Below are 22,757 nucleotides of genomic sequence, written 5' to 3'. Positions count from 1 at the left end.
GGCAGCCCTGGGTGGACAGCAGGGATGCAGGAAGCCCATGGGAGCCCCCTAGCCAGGTGACCACATGAGTCCATGCCGTGTGATGCCAGCCACGGGGCGCTAGGAACATGCTGGAAGGGCCCGCTGCTGTCTCACGACAGCTGTGCGGTGGGCATGAGGGCAATGTGAGGGCGGAGTTTCATCATTTTATCAGAAGGCAAAGAGAAATCAACAGAGGGGCAAACTGGGAGCTAACAAACGCAGCTGAGATTTTTCTCCATTCCCTAACCGAATGTACAGAAATGTTGTAAAAGGCCATGTAAGCAGACCTCAAAATAGTTTATTTACTATGATCCTATTTTGCCCACCCCCCCAATCTGCTCATTTAAAAAAACCCTCCAGGGGCGCCTGGGTGGCACAGTTGTTAAGCGTCTGCCTTCGGCTCAGGGCGTGATCCTGGTGTTCCGGGATCAAGCCCCACATCAGGCTCCTCCGCTGGGAGCCTGCTTCTTCCTCTCCCACTCCCCCTGCTTGTGTTCCCTCCCTCTCTCACTGGCTATCTCTGTGAAATAAATAAATAAATAGATCTTAAAAATAAAAAAATAAAAAATAAAAAAATAAAAAAACCCTCCAGAACCCTAAGGATATATATCCTAAGGCATTCACAGTGATTAGTTTATATTTGACTTTTCCTTTTTTGCACTTTTCTAGATTTTTATAATTTCTACATTCCTACCAAAAATTTAAATTAATCAAATAACACAGAATAAACTTATGGAACCCTCAGAGCAAACAGGACTGTGTGAAACAATGATCTGGGGCCTCTGAGATGTAGGAGCTGAGTCAAAACAGTGTGTGGCCCCAAATGGCCTCCTCCCTCATCTCTGCTCTGCTGGGGGGACCCTGATTGCTGTGCGCTCGCCTCCCAGCCCCTCACATGCAGTCCTCCTCACCAAGCATCGTTGTCTCTTCCTAGAATTCACAGAAAACTAGACAATGTTCGGACAATCCAAACTTTACTGCCAACCCTGTTTCTTGTTCTCAAAGATGACCCACAGGCTTGTCTTGGTGCCCGTCCAGCTCCTGACTTGGGCCCAGCACCATCAGAAGGAACTCCAGACCCAGATAGGGTGACCTCCCATCATCAGGGATGATAGCCCATCTTGTGGCCTACCAGGAGGTCCTGGGATATGCAGGGGAGAGAGCAGCCTTAGGAAAGGGGGAGGCTAACATGGACCCTCTTTTTTGTGTGTGTGGCGGGGTAGGGGCGAGATGGTTAGCCATTAACTATCAAATCAGTAATGACCTTAACTGTCCCCATGACCTACCCTTGTGGGTCCCAGCCACCATGTTTGTTCAAAAGGATCCAATCACCTTGGACCAAGGCTGATCACCTGACTCTGGCTAGTCAATCAAAGCGCCTTCCCTGGGAATTTGGCATGAGGCTGAGAAAGAAGGACAGCCTGTCTGCGGAATTAGGAACTCTTAGGCAGCTATCTTCTGCCTACCTGTACTCAGAGTAGCAGGGACAGTTGGTCTCCTGAGAAGGAAAGAAATTAGAGGTCAAAAGATGGAGAGTCTTGAAAGCATTTGTCTTTGCCATTCCAGGCTTTCTTGAGACTGGCTACATTCCAATGCTCAGGGTTTACAAAGAAAGCATCCCCACCGTGCTAAAATAAAATTCCCTGTTTTTCCTCACATTGGTGCAGGGGATTCCTGCTAATGTCTTGAATCTCTGTTCTCTTACCACCTGAGTAATTTCTTAGGAAGGCCTGTAGCCTATAGGGACAACAGCTTCTGCCCTCCGCTCTTGGTATACTTGTCGATTATCCATGGAGACTGAAACCAAACTCCAGAATCTACTGTGCACTGGACCTCAGGTTGCCCCCCACCACTCAGGGAGAGACAGACAGACAGACAGCGGCGGCTCTGGCCCACTCCTGGCATGAAGACAAGATGGGACGGCATGTTTGACAGGGTGAAACGTGGTGTGTATGTCCTTTGAAGAAACCATTCAACATCAACACAGAGGAAAGGTGGAAGGTCGGGAGGAAGGAGAGCTCCAGTTCCCAGGAGGTTCTTCCACCGTCCCCTCCACGAGCACATTTAGCAACCCCTCGTGCAAAGGCCGGAGAGATCAGAGACCACGGCTGCTTGGAGAGCTCGGCATGAGGAAGACATACGCGCTATCTTCGGAATGTGGGAGAGATTCAGGTAGATGGCGGTAGCTGCCCTCTGAAGAGCCACGTACCCGTATGTGCAGCTTTCCTTTCAGAAGACAGAATGTGAAGCTAGCAGTACAAGGCCGTGAATTGCTGTAACTGGTGCTTCCTTGGGGATGCCTGTGGGGAAGGCCCCCTGGGTCGCCAGGCAAGGAGAAGGTGCTACATCGGAGACCTGGCTCCCCTTGGGATTTACTAGCACTGGGCACGTTCCTCCCCCCTTGATCCGCATCTGTAAAATGGGGAGATAATAATAATCTTTCCTTCGTACGGTTGCGGCGAAGGATAAATGAGCTCACACACGGAAAGCATTGCCAAAGACTACCTGGCTCAGAGCGAGGGCGCAGGTCATCTCGGCCATTCCCGCCATCGTGACTATCATCCGGGTACGGATCGTGGTTCCTAATCTGGGAGGCACAGCGATGGTGACACCACTACGACTAAGAGCAGCTCACACTTATCGTGGGCTTATTATCCAGCCCTCCTGAGACTTGCAGCATTTCCAGCAGACTGATGGCAATTGTCCTTTTAGTCTCCATGGGGGAAAACCAGCCAATAAAAACGTCAAATCTCCCTGCTTTGGGCTCTCTGTATACCAAATGAAGAGTGGTCTAGTCCACTGCCCTGGGCCAGGCAGAAGCTGGGAGTGGTACATTTGTGTGTTTGGTCAATAAAATAAAGGACTAGTCCATAATAAGTCAAGTCTGGCAAGAACAAAAGTCCGAAGCATCTAGTAGATGGGACGAAAATGATCAAGGGATCCCTGTTAGTTAAAAAGTCTGGGACCCAGAGCTTACAGACAGCACTTCCAGAAGCAGCCTCACTCGGACACCCCAGGAGTAGCTGCTAGCGAATTTTCATTCCTGGCACCAGCTGGTTAACCTGTTGCTTCCCTCTCTCACGAAAAACAGCACACAGAAAGCACAGGCATGTGCAAGTTCACAGCAAAGGAATCTGGCTATCTTTCTAGAAAATGAATGATCTCAGAAATGGGAGCCACCTGGCAGCCAGGTGTTACTTCCCCACTCCTGAAGCAGACGCCTGCACCCTGCTGGGCAGGGGCTGCCCGGCGCCAGAGGACGGCCCTGAGTGTCCACAGCAGAAGGACCACGCATCTTTTCGCACCCTCGACAGCGCGGCCCTCCCCACCTGCTGGCAGAATGGGTAAAAGGAATGCATCTCACCGTTTCATGACTTGAGGCATTTTTCCAAGGCCTTCTTTCAGTCTTCCGGTTCTTTCTCGTCAGGTGACAATTTTCTGCAGATCAAGAATCTGGCTACATGTTCCCCCGAGTCCTTAACGTTTCCCCATACTAACTGAACTCCATTGAAGCAACGTTCACAAGGGCACAGTTAATGTGAGACCACAATGACAGGTCCTCTGTGTTCGCTCACCTACTCACTCACTCCTCCCTTCATTCAGCAAGCATTTGCTCAGCACACGCTGTGTGCTGAAATGGGGACGGGACCCTCATTTCAAGCCCTTTGTATTCTGAACCAGAATCTGAACCACTGAACTGACAGAAGCCAGCAGAAAGATTCCATTTTGTAAATATTTACCGAGGGCCTAATGCGTGCACGGAGCTGGGCTGGACATGTGGCTCACAAGCATTAATAAGACAAGGTCTGTGACCTTCACAAGGTCACAGCCTAGAAGGAGAAATATCTCTGCCTGTAGCCAATCATAGTACCCTGTGAAATTGCAGCAAGAGTGTGTGAACAAGACACTGCAGGCCTCGAAGGAATAATTGAATTCAACCAGAGAAGGCATCCCAGGGGTGCCTGGATGGCTTAGCTGGCTAAACCTCCAAATCTTGGTTTTGGCTCAAGTCATGGTCTCAGGGTCATGGGATCAAGCCCCCGCATCAGGCTCCGTGCTGAGCATGGAGACTGCTTGGGAGTCTCTCTCTCCCTCTGTCCCTCCCCTGCTCACTTTCTCTCTCTCTAAAATGAATAAATTAATTAAAAAAAAAAAAAGGCAGCATCCCCGATGAGGGCACATTTGAACTGGGTTCTGAAGGTTGAATAGGTGTTCATCAGGCTCAAAAAGAGGGAAGGGCATCCTAAGTGGAGGGAAATGCAGGAACAAAAGTAGAAAGGTTTGAAGATAGGAAGGTCAATTTGTGAAGGACTTTGAGAACCAGGCCAAGGAACTTAGGGACCAGTTGCAGGGATGCAACAGGGGTGATGATGTGATCAGGTTAGTATTATAGAAGAAGGCCCACTCAGAGAGGCTCTGGGGAGGAATTGAAGAAAGAGACTCGAGGCAGGAAAGTGGTGAAAATGTTCCCATGAATATGTTCCTTCCTTGATGTGCAGTTTGAGACCAAGTCTTAAAGCTATCGATAAAAATGGGTCCAAACCAAGCAGAAAGAATACCTCTGCCAATCCTTGAGTGAGGAAATGCTTTATAAGAAAAAAAAAATGTTTGGAAGCTCTAGATCAGAAGTGACAAAATAGGTCAAAATTGGCCCTTGGGCTTGTTTTATTTGGCCTGAACAAAAATCTTTTCAGTTTGAATTAGGAGCCAGAAATATGACTCTCTAGGATACATTATTTCAAACAGAGGGAACAGCTAGTGCAAAGGCCCTGAGGCAGGAATAATCTTGGCATGTTTGAGAGTCAGCATGGAGGCTGGGCTGGCTGGAGTCCAGTATAGGAGAGAACAGAACTAGTCAGAAGTGGGCAAGGGCCAGATCACACAAGGTCTCAGAGACCACAGCAAGGAGTCCAGATTTTCTTCTAAACGGGATGGTAGAGAGTAGAGTGTGTAAGTGGTGGGGGAAATCTGACTTACATATAAGAGTCTACCTGTGGCTGCCCAGAAGAGGCCACAGAGGGGCAGAGGTGAAAGCAGGGAGGCTCATTAAGTGGCTGAGGGTCCAGGTGAGAAAGGACAGTGACTTGAATGGTGGCAGCTAGGGCAGAGGTGGTGAGGAGTGGGACCAGGGATGGATTTTGGAGATGGGGCCTGCAGGCCTTGCTAGCAGATTGGCTCTCAGCAGCCTAGGCTCGCACAGATGGCAGCCTGGGGGGAGGGGAATGTGTGGCAGCCGCCTTGGACAATCCCCCCTCTGTCCCACTGCATCAGAGGGACTGGTGGCTGCGTGGGGTGGGAACTTGGGCAGAGGCCAAAAGGCCAAGGCCAGTGTCTCAGGGCTGCCATTGTCCCAGGCTAGGGGTGGGCCCAGAAGGAGTGGGGCACCCTGAAGACCCAGGACGGCAAGAGTGGGAGCAGCAGGCTCGGGAGTAGGGGCCCCCACTCCCTCCCATGACGCTGTGCATACTCCTGCTTTGTCTTGCTCCCCATTCTGTAATTACAGAAATTACAGAGGCTTGCTTCATACTGCAATCGCTCTACTTGCTTTTATTTCTTTTTGGAACTCTGCAGTTCAAGAAAAAAATTAATATTGGGTTTGGCTTCATTCCAAAGGGAAACATAATGCAGTTTATTCTCTGCTTTAGGGAAAAATGCTAGGCTCAATGAATTGGACAGGCTTTCTTGAGCATCTGTTGTATATCCAGACCCTGCCAGCTCCTATCAAGAGAGAAGAGCCAGCATTTATTGAGCACCTATTGTGTGCCAGGCATTTCACAGGTGCTATATCATCCAGTCCTCATTCCATCTCTGTAAGCCAAAGGCTATTTCACCCATCTGACAGATAGGGCAACTGAGGCTTGCCAGCCTGTGGCTATGGTAAAGCAGTCTCAGACTGCTTGGTGATTCAAGGCCTTGCTATCCAAAGTGTGGTTCTCTAAGAGGCAGCCTTGGCATCACCCAGAGGCCTGTTAGAAATGCAGAATCTTGGGCCCCACTCCAGACCCGTGGGATCAGAAGCTGCATTTTAACAAAGTCCCAGTGATTCGGGTACACATGGAAGCTTTGGAGGCTGTACGTAAGGGGTGACCCTGATTACTTCACAGAGCTTGATTCCAGTCCCTGTATGGCCAGGGGCTAGATATTTAGCATGCTTGAGTATCAGTTTCCTCATCGGTAATTTCGGTCTCCTGTACTCCATAGGACGGTTGTGAAACTTTGAATCAAGATAATGCATGGAAAGAGGCTGGTGAGAGCAGAGGGCCTGGTGCACAGGAAGTGCTTAATAAACAGCAGCTTCGATTGCTATTCAAAGACATGAATGGCCAGGGAAGTGCTTTGTAATTGAAAACCATTGCACAAATAGGAGGACCAATTAATAGCTGATAATCGTGTGCAGAAGGTCAGAGGGAGGATGGAAGCGGACAGGTAGACGCTGGTGCTTTGACACCTGCCCTGAAGGTTAGGGAGGGATCCCTGGAGAAGGTGCTCTGATGGCAAAGGGGCAGCTGGAGAGGGTCTCTGAGGCCTCAGGACTTCGGTCTCACAGACCTGAGTCTGGGGGCAAAAACTCAACCTTTGCCAGGGTGTGAGCTGCGGGCAAACTGGACGCCACAGGTCTAGATGGAAAGTCCTTCTCCTTGAACCCTCAGCCATTGGACTTAGGGCCAGGACCTATGCAGCCTCCTTCCTGCTCCAGACTTGTTCTCTGCCACACTGGTACCCCTGGTCTATACCAGCAGTCTACAGCTGAAGAACAAAGCCTAGAGAGGGCTGGTGGCTGGCCCAAGGTCACACAGGACACAAACGGTATGATTCCTGGAGACCCCCGCCACCCCAATTCTCAGCTCATTACACACTCATACTCAAGAGATGAAGGAAAGCAGCTCCACATCTTGGCACAAACTCCTCACCTGCCTCAACATACCTGAGAGGTGATTTGCAGACCCAGGTGCATTTCTTAAGAGCATCTATTGAATACCTACGCTTCACAACATCCCACTGTGACTTTCAAGTAAGTTACTTATTTTCTCAAACTGTTCGTTTCCTCATCAGGAAATGGAGCCAACAGTAACCACTTCATGAGGTGTGAGGACTGGATTTGAATTTTTTAGTACTGTGCCTGGCCCAGCAAGTGCTAAATACATTACAACTGAAATGATTACTGGTTCCACTTTTCAGATGATGGTACTGAGGCTCAGAGAGGTCAACTGACCTGTCCAAGGTCACACAGGATTTAATCCGGGCCCTCTGACTCACAGTCTGGTGGTATCCGCTCACCCAGCAGGTGCCTGCCAGCCATGGGCTTGTGTGAAGTTCTCTGAAGCCTTTAGGTGTAGGCTTACCACTTATTCGAGCCTTCCTGCTGGGTTCTGAGGGGAAAAGATGTGCTTGCAGCCTCTGAGAGCCTGGAATTCTGGTTTTCTGGGATGCCCCCAAAGCCAGAATGTAGATGGCTAGAGAATGCACCCGCCCACCCCCAACAACCAGAGTGAGAGAAAAAAAATCAGCTTTATAACTGCTAGAGGCTTAACAGACCCATCTAACTGTGAAATAAACTCCAGGAGTCGAGCTTCTCTTTCTTTTGTGGTGGCACACAGGAAAAAACTCCACAACTTTTCATTAACAAAGAAGGAAAGAAAAAAAGGAAGAGCTCAGAGCACAGGAAGGAAGTGAGCCCAGCACTTACTAACATGCCAGAGTAGCTCTAATTGATTTATGTGTATTAACTATTCTCATTCCTTCCCCGTTTACTGATGGATCACCTGAGGCACAGAGAGGTTAAGGTGGCTTGCAAGGGGAGCTAAGAGGAACGCAGGCAGCTGCGCTCCTGCGTCCGTGCTCTTAAACACTCTATTCTGGGGCGCCTGGGTGGCGCAGTCATTAAGTGTCTGCCTTCGGCTCAGGGCGTGACCCAGTGTTCTGGGATCGAGCCCCACATCAGGCTCCTCCGCTAGGAGCCTGCTTCTTCCTCTCCCACTCCCCCTGCTTATGTTCCCTCTCCTGCTGGCTGTCTCTCTCTGTCAAATAAATAAAATCTTAAAAAAAAAAAAAAAACAACACTCTATTCTGCTCTCTCTAGTGGGATACCGGTGGAACCCCCAAACCCCACCTTTAGGGTGTGTAAGAGTGGCCCATTTCCAGCAAGCAATTCCCTCCAGAACAAACCCCCACAGGGACAAGGCCTGCCGCTCTTTTTAAGAAACCCAAGGGAGGCTGCTGACGTCTGGCTCCCTGAGAGGCTGACTTCTCTCCATGGCCGTATTGGCCAGAACTGCCAGTGTCCCAGGAGCCAACAAGAGGCCACATGGGATCCAAGCTGAGCAGCTCTCCCCAGGCCCCAGGGCTAGAGGCTCTAATTAGAGTCACCTGGGGGGCAGCCAGCCCCAAAGGGTGGTAATCCCCCTGGGGAGTGCCCAGCTCTCCTCCAACTGCACATATGGGCCCTGCAGCCAGGAGGCCTGCCTTCGGGCCACGTCTGCAGGGCAAAGAGGGAGCATGGCCAGCTGGAGACTCTGGAGTCACAGGCCCCATGTGGGAATCCACTCTGCACGTTACCAGCTGTGTGAGTTCCAGCCAGGCCCCTCTGCTTTCTGTGCCTTGGTTCTCCTCTGTGTGTTAGGAGAGGAGCCAGACCATGCCTTCTAGAGCCCCTTCTGATCTGTGTCCTAATCTCATCTCACCCTGAGAGTCAAGCTCACACCATCACTGGTTTGCTAACATCTGCCCTGGCCCCTAATTGTCTGCAAAGCCCGCCTGAGCACCTCCTCTTGTCAAGGCGATTTTCAATACAATCTAGTCCGCATGGACCGTGCACACCCCGGTAGCTGGTCCACACCAGGTGCAGGGGAATGAAGATGCCAGTTGGAGTCTGGGCCTGCTGCCACTGAGCTCCCGGGATGGACAGCCGGGAGCTCTCGGGACAGCTGGGCCACAGGTAACCAGCATCCATGGGATAAATTCTTCATCAGCTCACAGTAGGAGGGATGGCCCTTTCGGCAGGCAACTGGTAGAGAATGGCACTGTGTCCCCTGACGGAGGGGACAGAAGCGGGAAGGTTCTCTTTATAACCACAGCTAGAGAAAGCAGGACTGGGATCCTTGCCTTACCCCAAGCCTAGCTGCTGGTCCATTCTGGGCAGAGAGAACAGGGGGAAAATGCATGATGCACTTAGGGCCAGTGAGGAGCCTGGCATGGCTGGCTAGAAGCTGGGGTGATTTAAGGAGCATGGGTGGAGAGGTGGAAAGCAGGAGTAAAGGGCTTTGAAGGCAGGAAATAGGGGTGCACTGTATCCTGTAATAAGAGCAGTGACCACACTGAACATTTAAGTGCTTAATGTGTTTAAGGTCCAGATGATCATATTTACCTCTCACCACACCCCACGGCACGAATGTGGAAACTGAGGCTCAAAGCAGTAAAGCACCTTGCCTGTGGTCCCAGATTCCAGAGCCCACGCTTCTAACCGCTCTTCCCCACCTTAGGCACTGGGGGGAACTTGGGGGCCACTGAAGCCTTTTAAAGTGGGGATATTTGATCTGATGATGACTTGGCAGGAGCCTGAGAGGACAGCACTGGAGCTGAGATCACGGTGGGGTTAAAGGGGAAGGCCTTGCCACTATTCACAACTTGACTTGCATCCTGACTAATGACTATTTGGTCTTATCTCCCCAGCTATAATGTCCCCCCACACAGATGGGACCCTTGTTTCCTCACAGTCGCTCAGTGATAGATGCCTGTGTGCTATGCTGAGTTCCACCTTCCCTCCCCATCTGTCACTCTGTCCCTCTCTGTGACAGGGGATGTTGTTATAAGTCCTCAAGAAAAGTCTGCTGTGGGGAAGCAGCGGGGTGCTGGGTTTACAAGTGCGCCCTCAGGAAAGCGAACGGAAGGCTGGTTCTGGGGTGTAAATGCTCCCACTGCAGCCAGCTCAGGCGCCACCGTGAGGTCCCAGGACTGGGAGGACACGAGCACACTCCGGTAGTGGGTTCTTGAGCGCTTCCCTTACGGAGAGCCTGGACACCGCTGCTCCTGCAGGCACCGGGGGCCCAGAGTCCAGCCCTCTGTGGGTGCTGAGGAGCGGGGAGGGACGGAGCGAGGAAGGCGGGAAGGAGGAGGAGAAAGGAGAGCAAAGAGTGAAATAAGTCAAGCAGAGAAAGATAATTATCATACGGTTTCTCTCATCTATAGAACATAAGAACTAGGAAGATCGGGAGGAAAAGAAAGGGATAAAGAAAGGGGGGGTAATCAGAAGGGGGAATGAAGCATGAGAGACTATGGACTCTGAGAAACAAACTGAGGGCTTCAGAGGGGAGGGGGTGGGGGAATGGGATAGGCTGGTGATGGGTAGTAAGGAGGGCACGTATTGCATGGTGCACTGGGTGTTATACGCAACTAATGAATCATCGAACTTTACATCAAAAAAAATAAATAAATAAATAAAAAGAAAGGAGAGCAAAGAAAACCGGAGGGTCAGGGAGTAGCAGAGAGGTGAGAGCAGGGGCACAGGAGGAAGACGGAAGGAAAAAGAAAAAAATAAGGACAGTGGAGGGAGGGGAGATGGGGTGCTGTCCCTTTCCTGTGGGCTGCGCTAGGCTCTGCTCTGATCTCACCGTAGCCTCCGGACAACCCAACGAAGGAGGGGGCCTGTATTTTAGCAGGAGGAAACGTGGCTGGCAGAGCCCACGGTCTCAAGTGGTTGAGGAGCTGTGACCCCGGACCCAGGCTGCAGGTTCTACCCGGCTGGCTCCCTCCCTCCGGTGTGACTGGATTCGCTGGGGGCCAGCCCACCGGTCTGTGCCTTCTGGACAGCTCGAGGCACCTACTGCGAGGTACCCTGTGCCGGGCACAGGCCTCAGGGCCCTGGCCGTCCTGTTCCAGGCTATGCCTTTCGTCCTCCCTTCCTTGGCCAGGGGTGAGCAATTTCGCAGCAAGGTGCTCCAGGGGCTGCCTCTGCACAGGCCCCCGCTCACGCAGTCAGAAAGGATTCATTCAGGTCAGGAAATGAGAGCGACGTGCTGACCACCAGGCATTCTTTCACATCACTCTTTGCCTTTTAAGACACGCTTGTAAGAAAACCCACGGGTTAAATCACCGCTCTCTTCTGTTCAAGACGTGCTTGAAGGACTCTGAAGGGCATTAGGATAAACGCCCTTTCCAAACTCAGATTGGGGGAAAAAGAACACCACAGTCCTGCAGGGACGGGCTGAACTAAATGATAATCTGTAGTAAGCCACACGCAGGCCCGCCGCCTACACGGAGAGCTGAGGGGCGGGCGTCAGAGCAGCGCTTCCGTGGCGGGGGCGGGGGCGGTGGGCATCGCTTAGTTCATGATCAGGGGTCCACGCCTGGGGCTCCATTTCCAATTCCGCGGGCTTTCCTGGCTCTGTTCTAGAGAGGAGCACACTGAAGCCCCGAAGATGAACTCTCTGCGTCAAGATCACACAAAGTCACAATAAGAACCGGCAGGGATCTCACCCTGATGGCCTGTGGGGCCGAGTGGGTCCCCTATACGTGTTTGGTTGAGTGGGATCAGAATTTCAAAACTTGAACTTGCCGGCAACGCGGGGAGGGGGTAGGTATGTGTTGACCAGTTTACTGTAAGTCCCGCCATGACTATTATCTTTTTTTTTAAGATTTTATTTATTTATTTGACAGAGATAGAGACAGCCGGCGAGAGAGGGAACACAAGCAGGGGGAATGGGAGAGGAAGAAGCAGGCTCCTAGCGGAGGAGCCTGATGTGGGGCTCGATCCCAGAACGCGGGGATCACGCCCTGAGCCAAAGGCAGATGCTTAACCGCTGTGCCACCCAGGCGCCCCCCCGCCATGACTATTATCTTGTCCCTGATCTCTTGACTCATTTCTTTGACCTGCCTGGTTCTCGGTGGACCTTGAGTTTGCGATCTCGTCACTCCAGAAAGCTCTTCTAAGTGGTAGAAGGACAAAGTTACTCTTTCTCCTTCTCTAGGAGATGGGCACAATTCTTGGGGATGGTAGCGATCAAAACAAAAAAAAACAAAACAAAACACATTCAGTATTGTAATTGTAATTTTATATCTGGGAAACAACAAATCCTATTGTTGGATTTTAAAACAACCTTGAGAGACACTGCTTTAAAATATTTTGCAAGAATGAGGAGGGTGTGTATTTTTGGAGTTGATTAAGGGTCAGATTCCAGGGTCTCGAATATTTCCCACAAGAGAAAGCTGATTTTATTTTTAAAAGACTCAAATGAATGCTCACTTTAGCCAACACAGCTGTTCTTGATTCATTCACTTAGCCTTCTAAAGGAATCTTTATAGTATGAATCTCCCCTTCTTTGTAAAGTCAAAAATCACATGTGGCAAGAAAAACCTACCTGTTTGGGAAAATGGGATTTTCACTGAGCACATTTTAAGTCCGTGGCCAATGAACACACCCATGAACACCGTCGGCTGGGGCTGTCAAAGGGTATTCGGACGGGGGTAGGCAGAACAGGGGAGTGGTTAAGGGCAAGAAAACCCTCTGATGCTGTGTGACCATGGGTTAGTCCCCCATCCTCTCTAAGACAGAGGTGATGATACCTACGTTTAGCTACTATGAGGATTAAATGAGATAAAACGTAAAGTGGTTTAACACAGAACCTGGTACAGAGTAAAATGCTTGCTACCTGGCAGATACTATCATAAATAACTTTATTAGGGCTAATATAATTTGTTTTGTTTTGTTTTTGATAGCTATGGGAAAAAGTCCTGGGCAGAATGCCACAGTTATCTTAACCTATAAGCAATCAATAGAAGGGAACTGTGCCAGCCACCAGGAAACGCTGATCAAACCAAAATCTCAGAGCAAATCGTTCATTAAACACGATTCCCGAAGTGGATGTGTGTACCTTTCCTGCAATTAGCACATTCTTTCAAATCCTGGTTAAATGTCAGCGGTCTTCATGTGGCCACTGAACGAGTCCCCCTGACCCCTCTCTGGAGTCTGAGGTGTGGGAATCCGAGGTCCTCAGGCTCATTGCTTCACACCCTGTTATCCAACCCCAGGATTGCAGAGAACAAATGACCTCCCTCTCTGGGAATCCAGAAGCAGGTTGCTATCTCTGGGGGTGGATTTGCTCAGACAGGTTTGCAGAAACAAGCAAAATGGTTGCTTGCATCCGAGTCTTCAGGATCCCAGCTCTCACCATTCGCTTTTACAACAGCCCAGTGCCTGAGTCCGGCACCCTCTTTCTGCTTCCCAAAAGGAGTGGGCCTGTCTGCCAGCTCCACCACATCTTTGCCAGCATGCAAATGATGCACTTTGGGGTTTCTTGGGGTGTTAACCCCATGCTCTCCAATCCCCAATGAGGGGAGTAAATATTTTGCACCAGCTGTGCCGGAGGGAGAATTGAAAGAGCGTGGGTGAGAGTATTTATTTTCCAAAAGGGTTTACAGCACGGGGTCATTTAGATAGCTGGCAGAGAGAAAAGGCAATTTCCCCCAGCGTGGTTCGCACATGGGCTTTTAGGGACAGCACGCTGCAGTGAGGTACATCAATCATGCTTTCCAAATGCAAAATATTGATGTATATTTTTGGTGATGGGGGCTGTTCATCTGTTCCACTGATATTCACTAGCCTGGAATGCAGAGCTCTGTCAGGCATCGTCCTTATCCTCATTTTAGCCAGTTCCACTCGTCTAACACCACAATTTCGAGCGGATACACGGCTGGGAGCAGCTCCTTCTCCTAGCCGCTGCTCTCTGCTTAATCATCAGAGCTACTGCTGCTTGTGCTCCGCTCAGGAGCTGGGTTTGACGCTCTAGCCACCTTACCTTATTTGGTCTTAGAACAATCCTATGAGGGAAGTCTGTCATTGTCCCTGTTTTGCAGAGGAAGACCTGGAGTTTCAGACAGGTAAAGTGACTTGTCCAGGGTCACGCAGCTAGGAAGTGGCAGGGCAGGATTGGACTTTGGGTCCAAAGTTGGTATGGGTAGCTACCTTGCCATACTATTTCCCCATTCCTCCTGGGCTGGAATTGTCATCCCTGTCCCATCCGAATTCCCACGAGCACTCTCTTCAGCAGTCTTTAGAGGGGTCGAGGTGCCCTGAGTGGAGGGCTCAGAGCCGGCTCCCTTCTGGTTCCCTATGCCACCCACTGCCCATCCTCTCCAGGTGCCCCTCCGCGCCCTTCCCCAGGGCCTAGATTTCCGACACCAGTGTGAAGTTTAGATCCCAGCTCCACCTCGCGCCTGGCTGTGTGACCTGGATGAAGAGTCAGCTCACCTCGCTTCACCTTACTTCGTGCCTCCACGAAGGGCAGGTAATTATCCCTCTCTGCCGAGGCAGTGGGAAGGATGGAACTAGGCGAAGCGAGTGTCCCCCGCAGCTGTCCCCACCCACCCAGACCGAGTCTCCTTCTTGGGGGAGCTCAAACCCCAGACACAGTCCTCCCTGCACGCTCGCTCACTCGCTCCAGCGGGTCCCGAATCAGCATTCAACACACATCACTCTGCCTGTACAACGCCATTATCTCCCGAGGACACAGGCTCCGTTGTCACGGCAACCAGAGTCCTTCCACCAACTCTATTTAATAATTTCTCAACAGTGGAGCTGGGCTGGCTTGGGGCAGGGGAAAGAGCACTGGGTTAGGGGTTAGAAGCTTTGGGTCCTAGCGCCTGTGGCCCTAGGGCTCCTCCCCTCTGGGCCTCAGTTTACTCATCTGTAACACAGGGGTGTCTGAAATGAGGGGATCTTGTAACTTTCTCTGGCCTAGAAAAACCTAAGAAACAGTTCTCCAGGTCCAGGAGGCAGGGGCCTGGAGCAACTGGAGAGCAGATGGAAGTTGAGTGACATCCAAAATTCACAAGAAGAACCAGAAGTTATCTTTAGTGACCAAACTCTCTCCTTCTGCTGAATTGCCCACCAGAATGTCACTTTTCAGATGTTTATGCAATCTCCGCAACCCTCAGGTTCAGACAGGGGCTGGCTAGGAGGCACAGTTTTGCCTGCAGCCATCATAGCCCTGACTCTCCCCATTTTGCAGATGTGTAAACTGAGGCACAGAGGGCAAAAGGGTTGTCCATGGCCGCGCAGCAGGTGGAAAGTCCAGCTGCCCAGGAAGGCCGGGTTGGTGTGCCGAGAAGAGGGACGGTCCGCAGCCTGTCGTGCCTCATTCTCGGCCCATGGCTGAATGCGCTCTGGCCCCCACTTGTGTCCTCTGGCTCTCACTGAAGAAGCCTTGTAGATCATAAAAAGCAAGAGGTAAGTACCGACGATGTGTTCCACTATTTTGGGCCCCAGAGAAGCCAGAAGACACAGCATTCCTGCTTGCAGGGAATGTACAGTTTTGACTGTAAGCGGCTCATCAAAGGCCAGAAACAATGCTTGATTTGTCTCCACAAACCACGTAGGATGTGGCATACAGAAGGTGCTCAAAATTTCACCTGGCCCCGTTGTTTGCCCACCTCTGCCCCTGGAGGTAACTTGTCCAGGCCCCCAGAGGTCTCTCTGAAAATGTCCCAGAGTGGCCACCAACATCCCTAACTCCAAGGAGCCACTGTTGGACCCCACGCTGGGGAGGGCACCAATATGGACAGGCTTTGTGGCTTCTGTCTTGGCCCCGGGGCTGGGGAGGGGGCGGTTCTGCCTCGGCCCCGGTCCCTGGCACTGCTTTTCGGCATGGCCACTGCCAGCCCAGCGGCACTATTAAACTCATCCCGGGCTGGCATTTTCATTTAATACCCGCGGCATAATTAACAGTGCTGCATCTGCTCTGTCATTAGCGGCATTCACTGCCATTTGGAGAAAGGGCTCTTATCTTCTCCAGTCATTAGTCTCGGGAGGCTATTATGGGGGAAATGGAGGAGGAAGCGGGGCATGCAGCCACCCTTCCTCTGCCTGGAGAGCCGGCGCCGAGCTTGCGGAGCAGCCCACAGTCCAGTCCAGTCCAAATCCCTTGGCTTTAAAGACTGAGAAAGCTAAGTCCGGAGAGGGGAAGGACCCTGCCCTTTATCCCCTGCAAGCTCGAGTTCTGCCCAGAGTGCAAGCCCAGGCCTCAGGGTCCCGCAGACCTAGACGTGAGTTGCAATTCTGCGGCGCGTCAGTGGGGCGACCCTGGGCAACCACGTGAGCTCCCTGGGCCTCAGTTTCCTTATGGAGGATCCTAGAACAGTGCTTGTCAAGTCCTCAGCTCAGTGCCTGGATCACAGCCAGAGCTCAAAGGCCAGGAAGGGCTTGTAGCTATCTGATCATTGGCTACCAACCTGTTAAAAATGTATGCGTTTAAATTCCATCTCCACATAATACTCTTTGGTAGGACAACTTCTTCCCCATTCCCAAGCTCACTTTTTTTTTTTTTAATCATAGGTGAGACCTCGATCTCAAGTTCTGAAAACATCCAACATGGGAGCAAAGGAGCAAAGGGACCCAGGCAGCAGGGGAGCTGGACCCCAGAATCAAGGGCATGGGAGCCTTTGACTCTGGCTGCTTTTATTTTGTATGGTTGACATTCTGCCTCAGTGACTCCAAGCCCCTGTCTCCTCCACTGTGACCTCCACTCAGGTGCTTTCCAGAGGCAGAGGGTAGCATGAAAGGGCACCTGAGGGTTGGTATCCGCAAGGCTTGGGTTCAAACTCGGCTGTGCAAGCCAGGATAAGTGACTCCACCTCCTTCAGCCTCCAGGTCCTCCTCTGGCCGAGGGGACCGTAGCCCCTATCCCCCCTATCCCCTAGCATCCTTCTCACCAGCCTCAGGAGGCCCAGGACTGATGCCCAGGGGGCGCGCCACACTCAGTGGCTGGGGACCAGCTGGCCGGGCAGGGAGGGGAAGAGTCAAACTCTCAGGCACCCCTGCCCCCTGACACCCCAGAAGGAAGCTCCCAGAACTTGTGATTTTTCATCATCTCCAGCAAGGGCAGAGGGGAAGTGGGGTAATGGCCAGAAGAAGTGACTGACTCCCTCCCCTTTCCCAGCGTCTGAGCTGGAAAGGACTCAGAACTACTCAGCCCACTCCTCCAGCAGGTCCCAAACAACCCAAGGCCCACTTAGGAATACTGCCTAAACCCTTCCTGGTTGCCAGAGCCCTGAGACCTTTCTAGACAAGCTCACGAGGCCCCTGGTGTATTTGTTTTCACCCAAATCCACCTAGATAAGCATGCTCGTGTTCATGCACTGCCTGAGAGAAATCATCTCTTTCTTTCTCCCCAAATCTGGCTACCGCTGGGGGCCCCCGGCCAAATGAGCTCACGTCAGACTCCACAAACTCCGGGCATAACCGGGGAGATGTTAGCCTCTGGATGGAGCTCAGAACGCCAGGGAAGGCTAAAACGACGCCGGGGCCCTTTCTCCCACAGAGTCCTGCCATCGGTGCCCACAGGCTTGCGGTTCTGCCTGCCACAGATGGGGCTCCCGGGCTCCTTCTCAAGGGGCAACCTGCTGCATTCGGACTTGGGTTCCATAAAGGTGAATCCCAAAGCTGGGAATCCAGAGGTCAGGGATGAGTGTGTCCAGGGCTTGCTGAGCCTCAGTTTCCCCATCCAAAGGATGGAGATCATAAAGGCAAAAATAACAACAATAATAATTTCACTTGGAACCCCGGGGGCTGTTGCAAACTTCAACTATGAAATTCCACGTAAGTGTTAAGTGTGCGTGTACTCGTGTGTACAAAGAGATCTCATTTGAGTCAAGGTCATTCTGACTTGGGCTTTATGTTTGACAGACAAGTGACTGACTCCCTCCCCTTTCTCTTTTTGTTTGACAGAGGATTCTTCTCCAGGATATCAAGGACGCTATTTTCTTCCCCTGGAATACTTACAGGATCAAAAGACAGAACAGCTTCAAGATCATTTTTCTGCAAACTGCAAAGTACTCTTCTGATGACCACGACTTTGATCGGCACTAAGTTCTGGCAAACTGCAATACTGATACCAAATGTCGTTGCTCACCACCTCCCATGGCTGCTGCCCTCTCCCTGGACAGAACCTCCTTACCAAACAATAAGGCCATGAAAACAACCTGCTGTCAATGTCTTTCGGGGTGTCTTTGACCTTGAATGTCCCTCTGGCCAGGGCTCAGTTGTGTCAGGAGCTGGCATGCAACACTGACCCAGCAGACACCATGCACTGACAGGTGGGCAGAGCTGCAGGTCACCATCCGAGACACCCACCAACTCCTGCATCCTCCAGCCTGGTCTGTACGCCAGGATCCCATCCAGCCCCAGAAGCTGGGGGCTTCTCTTGCAGCCAAGAGGGCCCCTGGCACCCTAATGTGGCCCGTTCCACCTAACGGTATACCCCCTGCTTTCAAAGAGCCACGGCCAATCACTCAGCAAGACCTGGCCTCCTTGTAATTTCCAATTTGTGACAAAGGTAAAAATAGAAGGCCATTCGATGCAGGCAGCTCAGATCAAATTGGATGCCGGTTTCATGTCATGTCAGATCACAGTGAACGGAGCTGATGACTTCGTTGGCCACTCTCAATGGCTTCCAGAGCAGTGAGAATGTAGGCGACAAACTGGGGGACTAAGCATTAGGGAAAGATGGCTGGGTACACATTAAAACCAGCTTTAAATGAACTTGAAATCTAGCTCACAAATATGCTGTAAGACGCAGGGCACTTGAGCGCGATCCCAATTCTGCACCCTGGCAGCTGAGGGACCCCGGGCACAAACTCCTCTCTCCATGCCTTGGCTTCCCCTAAGGAACACCAGTGGCCTCCCAGAGCTGTGGCAAAGCTCGACTGGTAGAAAGCCCTCCTCCCCTTTTGTTTTCCAACTGTGCAGTCCCACATTGGGGCATGTGGTCCTTGCCAAGTGAGCAGCGTCCGGGGGCTCTTCCAGGGTGGGGATGTCAGCACAAGGTGGCTGAGCTCAGGCTCCAGGGGCCACTTACTAGCCTCGCAACCCTGCAGCAAGCGCCTTCACCTCTCTTCCTCTCGGTTTCCTTATCTGCACAGGGACAATCCCATGTACCCCACGGGGTTTTGTGAAAATTAAATGCGATGATGTAAGTAAAGCACACAGCACATCCCCTGGCAGACTGTCAACTTGCAATAACGGGTAGCTATTATTGTTATTGACGATATTATCACTGGAACAATATTTCGTGGGTTTTTTCTTTTTTCGCTGTTTGTGACTGAATCCAAGTCTGTGCTGAAATATCACAGCTTGTGTTCACACCTACCTTCTATGCCAGGCAGCCCTTAGCCCCCCTATTCGCTGGCTTCCCACTGACTCTCACGGCAACCTTCCCCCTGGCCCTGAGGTCTGCAGGTGAGCTCCGAGCAAAGATGCTGGATTTCACAAAGCTCACGGAGGCACAGAGGTTTCCTGGGAAGCCCTGTTTCGGGGTCCATATCTGGTCTCCCAGCTGTTTCCCCCTCTTAGGTACCACACTTGTCCCCTCCACCTCACAGCAACCTTCAGGGAATGGGGCAAAAAGGTGACAGAAAGGAGCACCGGCTCTGGGCCCATTTGAGGAGCCGGTGCAGGGGAATGCCACAGAGCAGTGGATTTCTGTGATCTCCTCACCGATAGGGGCCCTGCTGCTCTTTGCAATTGGAGTCAATTCAAGGTTGTTTTCATCGCGGCAGGGGCTGTGCTCTGTCCACCATTCTCTGGGCACAGAAAAGCGCAGGCGACTGCGCACGGGGAAATTGAAGGGGCAGTTCTGACATGGGCAAAAACAGGCTGACACGTCTCTGTTTCCTTCTGGGGAATAAGGCGATTAAGGGGCTCTAACTGGGTTTGGCACTGCAGCTGCAGGTAAGGGACAGGGCTGCGGGGGTGGTGAGATTTCGGTGATCAAAGGGAAGGAAGTTGGGCCCACCTGGGACCAGGTGACAGGGTAGGGCTCTGGCAACCCATCTGCTCCCAAGGACGAAGGGGACAGACTTGGTGATAGACTTCGGACGCAGGGGGTTGGAGGTAGTGGGCAAGGCTTAATGGTTGGCACTCTGCCTGTGATGCATATGCGTGCTAAGAGAGGAAGGAAAAAACCATGTCCGAATTCCACGTGGCTTGGGACAGCTCTGTCTCAGCTGCTGAGCTCACAGCCAAGCCTAGGAACAGTGTCTTTATGTGACGGCGAGAAGCCACCTGACATTGGTGCTTTATTCAAGCTCTTAACATACGCCGGGAAGGTAGAGAAATAGCCACTGCTCAGACAGCAGACCCAGAGGCCTCGCTGTCAACCATTCAGTCCTCACCATCACCCTTCCACCTCACTCTACGGAGGTGAAAACTGAGGCCCAGAGACCCAACGGTGGGGCAGAGTGTTGGCCAAGAAATCAGAAGAGCGGGGTTCAGATTCCTGCCCTGACACTTTCTAGCTGGGTGACCTTGGGCAAGTCACTTCCCCTCTCTGTACTGCAGTTTCCTCCCCTCTGAAGTGGGGATTAGAATGATACCTGCTGCATAAGGTTATTATAGGAATTATGAGCCGGCCACACTGGGAGCTTTCAGTACTCCATTCCTTCCTTCTGGTGGGGATGAGAACTTACCCAAGGTCACTGGGCCAGAAAATGGCAGCACCCCAGCTCAAAGCCAACTCAGCCAGGGCTGGTTCTGGTCTCAGACTCTACCTGTCAGAGCCTCCTTGGCTCAGTGACATAGAAAGATACTGCAGGTCGGTCCATGCCAGCACCCTCGTCACCTTCCATCCATGCAGGCTTTATTGTAAGACACTTCGAAAGTGCTTGCTCTGTGCTGGGCCATGCATAAACAAATGGCATTTGGAGTTCCTGATTGCCAGGCATGTGAAATCCCGCAGAGACCAAGCTATTGTGCTTCTTTCAGCTTTGATGGACTTGCTCTTTCCTCATCTTTACCCTCTGAGTTGCTTCCTTCTGGGCCTCTCGATGTGCCCATCAGCTCCACCCTGAGCTTCTGGGGACCCACTTCACACCACACCTCCAGCCCTGGAATGAAGGGCTGCACACAAGAGAGATGGTCCCTGCTTCTTTTCCCACGGCAGCTGCCTCTCTCCTGTGTGGTTCTTAGGGATCGCCCCACTCTCCAGATACTCTGCCAGATAAGCCCGGCTGTGTGCCCCTGCCTGGGACTCACTGTTTGTCCTCCAAGCCCTGGCCACTGAGCCAGTGCTTGGCTGGAGAGTGAGAGCGCTTTCTTTGTTTGCTGCTTGCCTGACAATTTATTTCTGAGACTCAAGAAAGGCTCAGCCATTTTGCCCTGGATGCTCTGGGGAAAGGTCTCTCCCACTCCTCCTGGGACATGTACCTCTAAGGGGCAACATCTCTGCTTCCTCCTCCGCCTGGGGGAGGGCCGAGACTGCTCAGACCCCTACCAGAGCAGAGGCTGGGTCAACCCTTCCCAGAGAGAGTACTCCGAAGAGAGACAGACGGACAGAGGGTACAAGTTGCCTGTAGTTCCCACTGATCTCCTTTGTTCTGGCATTTGGGAGTTGGGGCAGTCTTTTCAGACTCCCTTATGAATACATTTCCCCCAAAAGTTCCCAAAGAGAGAGAAAAATCTAAGCAATGCCCAGCACCTAACACCCCCTCTCACCAAACACCCGCTTTGTGTGTCACAGAAAAATGAAGGTCGACCCCAAAGTCCACGCACATAGCCTGACAGCCTCTGATTTTGGGGGTGTCACCAAAGCTCAGGAGCCATTTTACTCAGTGTTTCCCCCTCCACCCCAATTCTTCATGGGCATGAGGCTGGGGTTTCTAGGAGAGGGAGGGAGAGCTCCAGCCCCATATCAGGAAGAAACAGGGCTTTATCATTTGGCTTTTTAAAATCCAATTTTCTCCTTGGGGTCCATGTCTATTTTGGGAAGAGATTAGCTAAGAGTCTCAGTAGAGGGCTGTCCGGTCTAAGTTCCTTGTCTGAAGACCAAGCCAAGCTAGAACAGGGCATCTGTGGGTGCCACCCGTAGGGATAGTGGGCACAAAGGGACCAGACACGGAGACCCTACGGTCATTGCCCTGGGGTAAGTAACCATGGCGGGCACTTTTCCTTTCCCCATCCCGGGAGAGTAAACGCGGGACACAAGAAGGTGAAAACCCTTTCCGCGGCGACAAGGGGACACTGTCCTCAAACCCTCTGGGGGAGTCCCCTCACCCCACATTCCTAGGGGAAAGGAGTGGAGAGCGCGGTGCGAGCTAGTGTGTGCTCAGCCCAGGCTGTGGTAAATGGTTTTCAGCCAACATTTCGTGAGAGCTTGAGCTGCCCCAGGATGGGAAGCAGGTGACCCATCCCCAAGTCGCTCGCCCCAGAGCCCTTAGAGAATAAATGAGGCGCACGACGCTACCTCGGCGCATCTGACCCTGAGACAGAAAAGTAGCCAAGGCCCCCGAACACTCTTCGTATTATTCACTCCCAGGGTCCCCGCCATCCCCCGAGAAACGGACGCGGCGCTTCGACGTCTCCAACTAGGAGAATCCAGAGCCAGCTAGGAAGTCCAAGGGGGCTCCGCGACAGGGAAGGGGCATGAGACTCTCGCGCCCCTCGCCCGAGTCCCCCTGCCCCCCGCGGGTCCCAGGGGAATGGCCCGGGCTCACGTCGGCGGTGGGGGCGGCGTCCCGGGCTCCTCCGTGCGGCCCTAAAACCAGGCAAGACGAGGCGCGGGGCTTGGAATGTGGGTGTCCGCCCCCACCCCGCCCGGCCCCATCTGCCCGGACCGTCCGGGGGTATGCGCCCCGCGCCCCGACGCCGGCCGCCCTTTCCTACCTGCGGCCCGGGCTGCGCTGCCCGCAGCGGGCGCTGCGCGGGCAGCTCAGCTGCTCCGGTGCGCTCCGGGCGCGGGGCCGCTCCGGGCGGG

The 22,757-nt window shown here is 52.3% G+C and overlaps 1 protein-coding gene across 1 annotated transcript in view; it reads right to left on the bottom strand.

Moving 5' to 3' along the window:
• Positions 1-22,754, bottom strand: part of SLC6A1 (solute carrier family 6 member 1) — a 41,016-nt gene extending 18,262 nt beyond the window's left edge. The window contains exon 1 of the mRNA XM_034658773.1: positions 22,667-22,754. The gene's annotated coding sequence lies outside the window, so the exon portion shown is untranslated. The remainder of the gene's footprint in view (positions 1-22,666) is intronic.
• Positions 22,755-22,757: the final 3 nt, after the last annotated feature.

This window comes from Ailuropoda melanoleuca, chromosome 4 (assembly GCF_002007445.2).
Source record: "Ailuropoda melanoleuca isolate Jingjing chromosome 4, ASM200744v2, whole genome shotgun sequence".
Taxonomy (NCBI): Eukaryota; Metazoa; Chordata; class Mammalia; order Carnivora; family Ursidae; genus Ailuropoda; species Ailuropoda melanoleuca.
The sequence above is the reverse complement of the archived record's forward strand: the minus strand, read 5'-3'. Positions and strand labels throughout refer to the sequence as shown.